The sequence below is a fragment of the Mus musculus genome, chromosome 7 (assembly GCF_000001635.26).
Source record: "Mus musculus strain C57BL/6J chromosome 7, GRCm38.p6 C57BL/6J".
Taxonomy (NCBI): Eukaryota; Metazoa; Chordata; class Mammalia; order Rodentia; family Muridae; genus Mus; species Mus musculus.
Window position 1 is genome coordinate 104,235,529 of NC_000073.6, and position 7,030 is coordinate 104,242,558.

The following is a 7,030-nucleotide window of genomic DNA, read 5'->3' on the forward strand; positions in this document are numbered from 1 at the left end:
TAAAAGCCTAGTACGGGTTTGTTCTGAGACATGAGACCTCTGTGGCATCTCAAGGTACAGGTTCCCATCCTGCCCTGCCCTGAAGAGTGAGCAGATGGGCCAGCACAGTTCAGAGAGAAGAAAGATCTGTCCAGGAAGTTCTTCCCTTCTTGTTTTTTTCTTGCAGTAAGTTCCAGGCCAAAGGAGTTGGTCAAAGCCTCTAGACTGTAATTAAGTTTGCTTGAAGGCTCCAAAGAGGCATCCAGAAAGTGACCCAAGATAACCAAGTAATTCTCTAAGACTCCAGGAAGGCTTGCTTAAACAGACAGCTAGAACAAGTGTTCAGCCCCAACCTTTTCCAGAGGACTCTTAAAGTAGAAATTGTCCCATGTTGTTCTTTATGGAGTAAGTTAAGCTACTGTGAAGATGAAATGCATGAAGTAGATGAAATACTAAAGGAATGCTATTTCTCAATAAAATCTAATGTGAGTGTCGTGGTGGCTCAAGCAATAGAGCAAGAATCTAATTCAAAAGATAGAAGATAAGTATAGCAGCATAGAATGGTGGCACACACCTTTAATCCCAGCACTTAGAAGGCAGAGGCATGTGGATCTCTTGAGCTAGGCTTATTTTCTGGATGCATCTTTGGAATCTTCAAGCAATAAGGTTTAGAGGGGCTTAGGCTAACTCCTTTGGCCTGGAACTTACTACATGAAAATGAAAAGAGAGAGAAGGGTGGATTTCCTGGTTATGTAGGCCAGCCTGGTGTACATAGCTCCAGGGCTGCATAAAGACACCTTGTCTCAAAAAACTAAAAATGAAATAAAGACAGGAAAGAATGAGTCACAGAAAAGTCTTTAATTCAAGATCAAGAACATCTCTTATTTGTAAAAATATATTTAAAATTTTTAAATTTCACTTTAACTCCAGGATCCTCATTGAGATAACTTTCATAAATGGTGCAAGGTGTGGCCTAAAATCACTTTCTTTGTCTATATAGATACTTTTTTTCCAGAACTGCTTGCTGTTGAAAACCTGTTTGTGAGGGCTGGACAGCATTAAGAGCACTGTAATGGGATCTGATGCCCTCTTCTGGTGTGTCAGTGACAGTGTACTCATATACATTAAGTAAATCTTTAAAAAGAAAAAAGAAAACCTATTTGGCCACAGACTTGGTTATATATGAGAGTTTGTTTTAGGTCCTAGCCTGCTCATTCATTTTATCTCCAGTAGGCTCTGTTTGCTCTCCACTAACCCCTGTGTCATGCAGTGATGTTTCTCTGAGGTATAAAGAGATTAAATAATAGAATATGTAGTTCATAAGTAGTGGCCCACAGTATTGTCATTTATTTTATTCTGGGTTTAGTTCTTTGATTTGACATACTTATTTTTAGAATAGAAATTAGTTTTCTCTAAGAAGAAGACATTGCAGTTGGTTGTAAGCCACAGTGTGGTTGCTGGGAATTGAACTTGGGACCTCTGAAAGAGCAATGAGTGTTCTTTACTGTTGAGCCATCTCTTCAGCCCCATATTTTTAAAACAAAAATCCCAACCATTCATTTTACCAATTAAGACTCAGGAGCCAGATGCTGTGGTGAAAGCCTCCTAGCTCAGAGATGCAGAGAATGCACCCAGCTGACCTTCCTACTCCATGGGCATCCCAGGAGGAAGCTCCTCCTCCATGCATTCTTAAACACCCTTCAAATCACAGGCAGGCCTTCCTTTTTGCTTCCTTAGTTTTGCTCCCTCTCAACTGGTTGCTTGCTCTGCTTCTTGACCTATCCTTGACTTTATTTAGCTCTTGTTTGCAGAAAGTTCTTAGGGTGAAGGTGTGTACTAGGGCTGAGCCACACCACAACAAGGATTTTCCAGTTCACAATTTTGGGGTTCACAATGTGATCAAATATCCTGCAACACCACAATCCCCTGTTGCTGGTCCCAGGGGACTTGGCACTTTCCACCGGCCTCCCTAGACACTGCATTCTCATGTACTTGCCTACACACAAACACACACATTTATAAAAATAAAAGCCCCTTGATTTTAATTCCAGCACTTGGGAGGCAAACAGATCTCTAGATTCAACACTAGCTTGGTCTGTATAAGAAATTACAAGCCAGCCATGGGTTACATAGTAAGACCCTTTCTCAATAATAAATACTTTTAAATAATTAAAAAAAAACTTATTACATGCGTATTATTTGAAGAAGAGTTACTTCATTTTAGTGTCAATTACATTTTTTCTAAAGCATGAATGTTGGGGGTCTGGGAATTGTCACACAAACCATACTTAGACCAATCTCAGTTAAGCAAGCATAGTTTATTGAATGTGCACCATAATATGGGACATCTAGGACAACAAGAAGAAAAAAACTTAACTGTTGCACCAGACTGTCCTTGGGGTAAGCTTTTTATATGAAAAGGAGGCTCAAAACTTAGGAGGCAAGCAGTGAAGTGGTACAATGCTTTTTGGCTAACTAGACAAAGTATTATCAGCCAACCTTAGCTGATTGGTCCTAAGTGAGGTAAGAGGTGGTGGGCAGGTAGGGAACAGAGGAATTTCAGAACATTGAGTTAACAGGGTACAAGTAATTCAACCATAACTTTTTTGGCTTATTAGTAACATTCTTTAGTGTCAGCTATGGAAAATTAATTCTGGGAAGTAGAGTCTGAGAACTTCAACTTGATTACACCTTATGAGCAAAATGGAAACTGAATACAAATGGCTAGTTAAAAGGAGCCTCAAGAATAAAATAATTCAATGTAAAGAAATCTTAATTCGGGAGGAACAAAATACCCACTCAAAGCAGTTACAGAGATAAAGTATGGAGCAGAGACTGAAGGAAGGACCATCCAGAGACTGCCCCACCTGGACATCTCTCCCATATACAATCACCAAACCCAGACACTATTGTGGATTCCAACAAGTGGTTGCTGACAGGAGCCTGATATAGCTGGCTCCTGAGAGGCTCTGCCAGTGCCTGACAAATACAGAAGTGGATGCTCCTAGTCATCCATTGAACTGAGCACAGGGTTCCCAATGAAGGAGCTAGAGAAAGTACCCAAGGAACAGAAGGGGTTTGCAGCCACGTAAGAGGAACAACAATTTGAACTAACCAGTACCCCCAGACTTCCCAGGGACTAAACCACCAACCAAAGTGTACACATGTTGGGACTCATGGCTCCAGCTGCATAGGTAGCAGATGATGGCCTAGTTGGTCATCAATGGGAGGAGAGGCCCTTGGTCCTTTGAAGGTTCTATGCCCTAGTGTAGGGGGATGTCAGGGCCAAGAAGCTGGAGTGGATAGGTTGATGAGCAGGAGTAGAGGGGAGGGGATTTGGGGTTTTTGGAGGGGACACTAGGAAAGGGGAATAACATTTGAAATGTAAATAAAGAAAATATGTGGCTGCTTTTAACAAATTTACATCATCCTCAAGTCAGTGCACTAAATATAAGCTTGAAAGATTAAAAAAAATCTAATAAAAAAGATCTTAATTTTAAACCAAAATATTTATTATCCTACTAACAGTATAAGCTTCTCATTTTAGTTTACTGACATGCTAAATGATTAAAAATTAGTCTCAGAGCCAGACGTGGTGGCGCACCCCTTTAATCCCAGCACTTGGGAGGCAGAGGCAGGCAGATTTCTGAGTTCAAGGCCAGCCTGGTCTACAGAGTGAGTTCCAGGACAGCCAGGGCTACACAGAAAAACCCTGTCTTAAAAACACCAAAAAAAAAAAGAAAAAAAAAAAAAAAAAAAGAGTCTCAGGAGGAACTCAAAGGGTGAGACTTACCATGCACATGGCCCTGTATTCAATTTCTTGCACTAGCTAATATAAGAGCATTGACTGTTCTTTCATAGGTCCTGAGTTCAATTGCCAGCAACCACATTGTAGCTTACAACCATCTGTAATAGGATCTCAGATGTAATATAATGCCCTCTTTTGGTATGTCTGAAGACAGCTATGGTATACTCATATAAAAAAATAAATCTTTGAAAAATAATAAAAAATAAAATAAAAATGAATTTAGCTAGGTTTTGTTACACTTCGTGGAATTCAAATCTGGTGTCTGACATTAAGTTTTATAAAATTTTTGGCTTATTATTTTTGCCATTTCTCCTCCTCTTTTTGACCATCTTTATCTTTATTTCTGTTAAGGTCTAGGAAATATATTAAAGCCGATATACAATGTTAAGGCCTAGGTAACTGTTGTCTGGCTAACAGGCCATTTTGTGCTGCTACTAATATTATAAGGAAACTTTCTGATATGTTGTTTCTGCTGTTACTAGGAATTTTTCTCATGCTCAAGTTGATTGCATATTCAATTATGTTCTGCGCCCTTGGAAAGCAATCATAATAGAAGTCAGTAGAACTGCTTTATATAGTTACCCACAATAAGCTTGAACCAAAACCAGCCACCCAGCAGCACTTCCAGCACCTGTGTAGAAGCCTAAATTTATGGCATTTGCTCTTATGAGCTGCCCTTGAGATGGACCCCAACATAGGAGAGACACCTGCACCAATATAAGAAACTGTTTGGAATAAGACTTCTGTTTTCAGTAGGTGTCAAGTAAAGTTTAAGTTCCTAAGTCTTCCCTGGGAACTGACATCCTACTGGGCAGGAAGAGACATGTACATGGGTAACTGAGATCCTGATTGGTGAGATAAGACATTCGTTTTAGACAAGGTAAGTCTCATCATGGTGGACAAGTTAAGGCATAAATGTTAAGACAAGGCAAGTCCCCTGCCACAGTTGAAAACTCTTACCAATGGGAATGGGATAAGTGCACACAACAAAGATCTGTTCCTAATGAAGTCCCCGATCCCTGAATCCTGATTGGTAGAATAAGTTGGCGCAGATGCTTATAGATTTTAGACTTAAAAATCTTGTAGGGTCTTAACTCAAAGTCATGGTACAGCTCCTGAGCCTGAATCATGTCCCTGATTGATCAGTCTTTGGGGTGTGATGTTCAATAAACCATCCCTATTTGATTGAGATTAGTGTCCGGTGGTTTGTGTGGTAATTCCAAGGTTCCAACAATTCCCGTATTCCAATGGTGCATGTAGCCTCTAGCATTGTCTGGTTCATAGATATGCTCTTTTTTTTTTTTTTTTTTAATCTTTTGCATTTGACGTTGAAGAATTTTAGTTGCCATCTCTTCAAGTTCAGACTCCTCTTTGGCCATGCCCAACTAAGATGTTACTAAGATTTAGGACACGATACTGATAGGTACAAGTTCTGTTTGTCAGTTAAGCTAGGCAGCACCACTGATGAGCACATTAGATGTAGTTTCCATTCCTGTTACTGCATGCTCAGTATCTAATCCTCTTCTTTCTTAGAACCCTCATCTCTCTGCTATCACTCCACAACTGGTTTTTTTACACTTTTTCCTTCTAGTCTTTGCTGTGTTAGTCATTGTCAATAAAAGTGAGAAAGAAGCATTACTAACAGTTGAACCTTTGCAAGGCTGATGGAGTTCCATGTCAGTGCTGCAAGTTTGTTGAAGCAGTTAGTGGGGATTTCTAGAGGCCAAAGAAAAAGAGAACTGAGAGCTATCTCTGTGGTTTAGTCAACATGTTTGGAGCCTTGGCATGTTCCCTAGGCAGCCCTCTTCTCTTCACATCCTTGGTACCATGACCTGAGAGTTTAGGATACCCAGTCACATTTTATGTCACCATATATGGGAGACCCAGAAGCCAAACTTGTAGACAAACAGAAGCCCCATTGCATTTAATTTGGCTTTGAATACTAATGTTCAGAGCCTCCACGCAGGCACAATAAACTGCTTCCTAGAAGAAAAACATTTCCATGTCCCATTTTCCCCTATCAGAAACTGGAACATTGGAATACTACAAAGTTCAGTCAAATGGTTTGGGAGGTCTTTAGCCCTGTTAGCAGCCCTGTACTGCCTCCTCTGCATGAGTCTCTGTGCTCATTAACATAAATAATTTGGAAAGTGCAAACAAGCACTGGTTTTCTAACAAAACAAAAGGTAGCATCTGAGGCCAGTAGCAGAGAATTTCCCTCTGATTAATCCGCCCACCTGTTTCCACCAATGTATTTGAAAATGTATTGACTTACTTTCTTTTTTGCTGTTACTATGAGAAACTTTTCAAACTGCTTCCACATTAAAACACAGAATCTGGGGTAACCAACATTGATGTTCTTAGGCCAAGATCACTCATAATTGGCTCCCAAATAAACTCTTGCCTATCCCCTTTGCATCAACATCAAGGCTACTTAAATCTTCTTCATGATAATTCTCAGAAGTCTGCCAGAACGAGTCTCATGGTGTTTCTTTTCCTCCGTTGCTGTCTGTCTCTGAGCCTGCAGTAAATTTCTTACATAAACGCCCCGCATCACCACCCTTTTTTGTTTTTGTTTGTTTGTGTGTGTGTTTCTTCCTTCTTCAGCTCATGTTTAAGCAGTCATGATGGTGAGAGTCTATGGGTATAGCTTCCGATGTTGCTGGGAGACAACAGTCCCACAGCAAACTCCTTGATCCTCTGGCTCTCACAGTCTTTCTGCCCCCTCTTCAGCTATGTTCCCTGAGCCTTAGGTTCAGATTTTGGTAGCTGTATTTGGTAGATGCATCAGTTGGGACTGTACTCCACAAGCCTGCATTTTGACTGGTTCTGATTTCCTGTTAGGGTCTCAGTCTGTTACAAAGAGAAGTTTTCTTGATGAGGGGTGTGTTAGGTCTCAGGCAATTCATATATCCCAAAATGACAGTCTTAGCCCAATTCAAGCTGAACTATAGAAGAATTTCTGTTGGTTAAATAAAAGCCAGCATTTCTAACTTAATTTCTGAAAAGGACATATTTCCCTTGCCTCTGGTAGAAAGGACAGATACCTGTGGCTGCATATCAAAGCCTATGCCAGCCTCCATGGTCCTTCAGCCCCTATTCACAAGTACCCTTTATACATTCCAAAGCCTGCAAGCTAGCCTGAGGGCTCTTCTCAACTCCCCAGGTCTCCTTCTCCTCAGATACCCCTTTGTTTTCTATATAAAGATATGGTTCCTCCTCCACCATTATCTATCTTGCCAT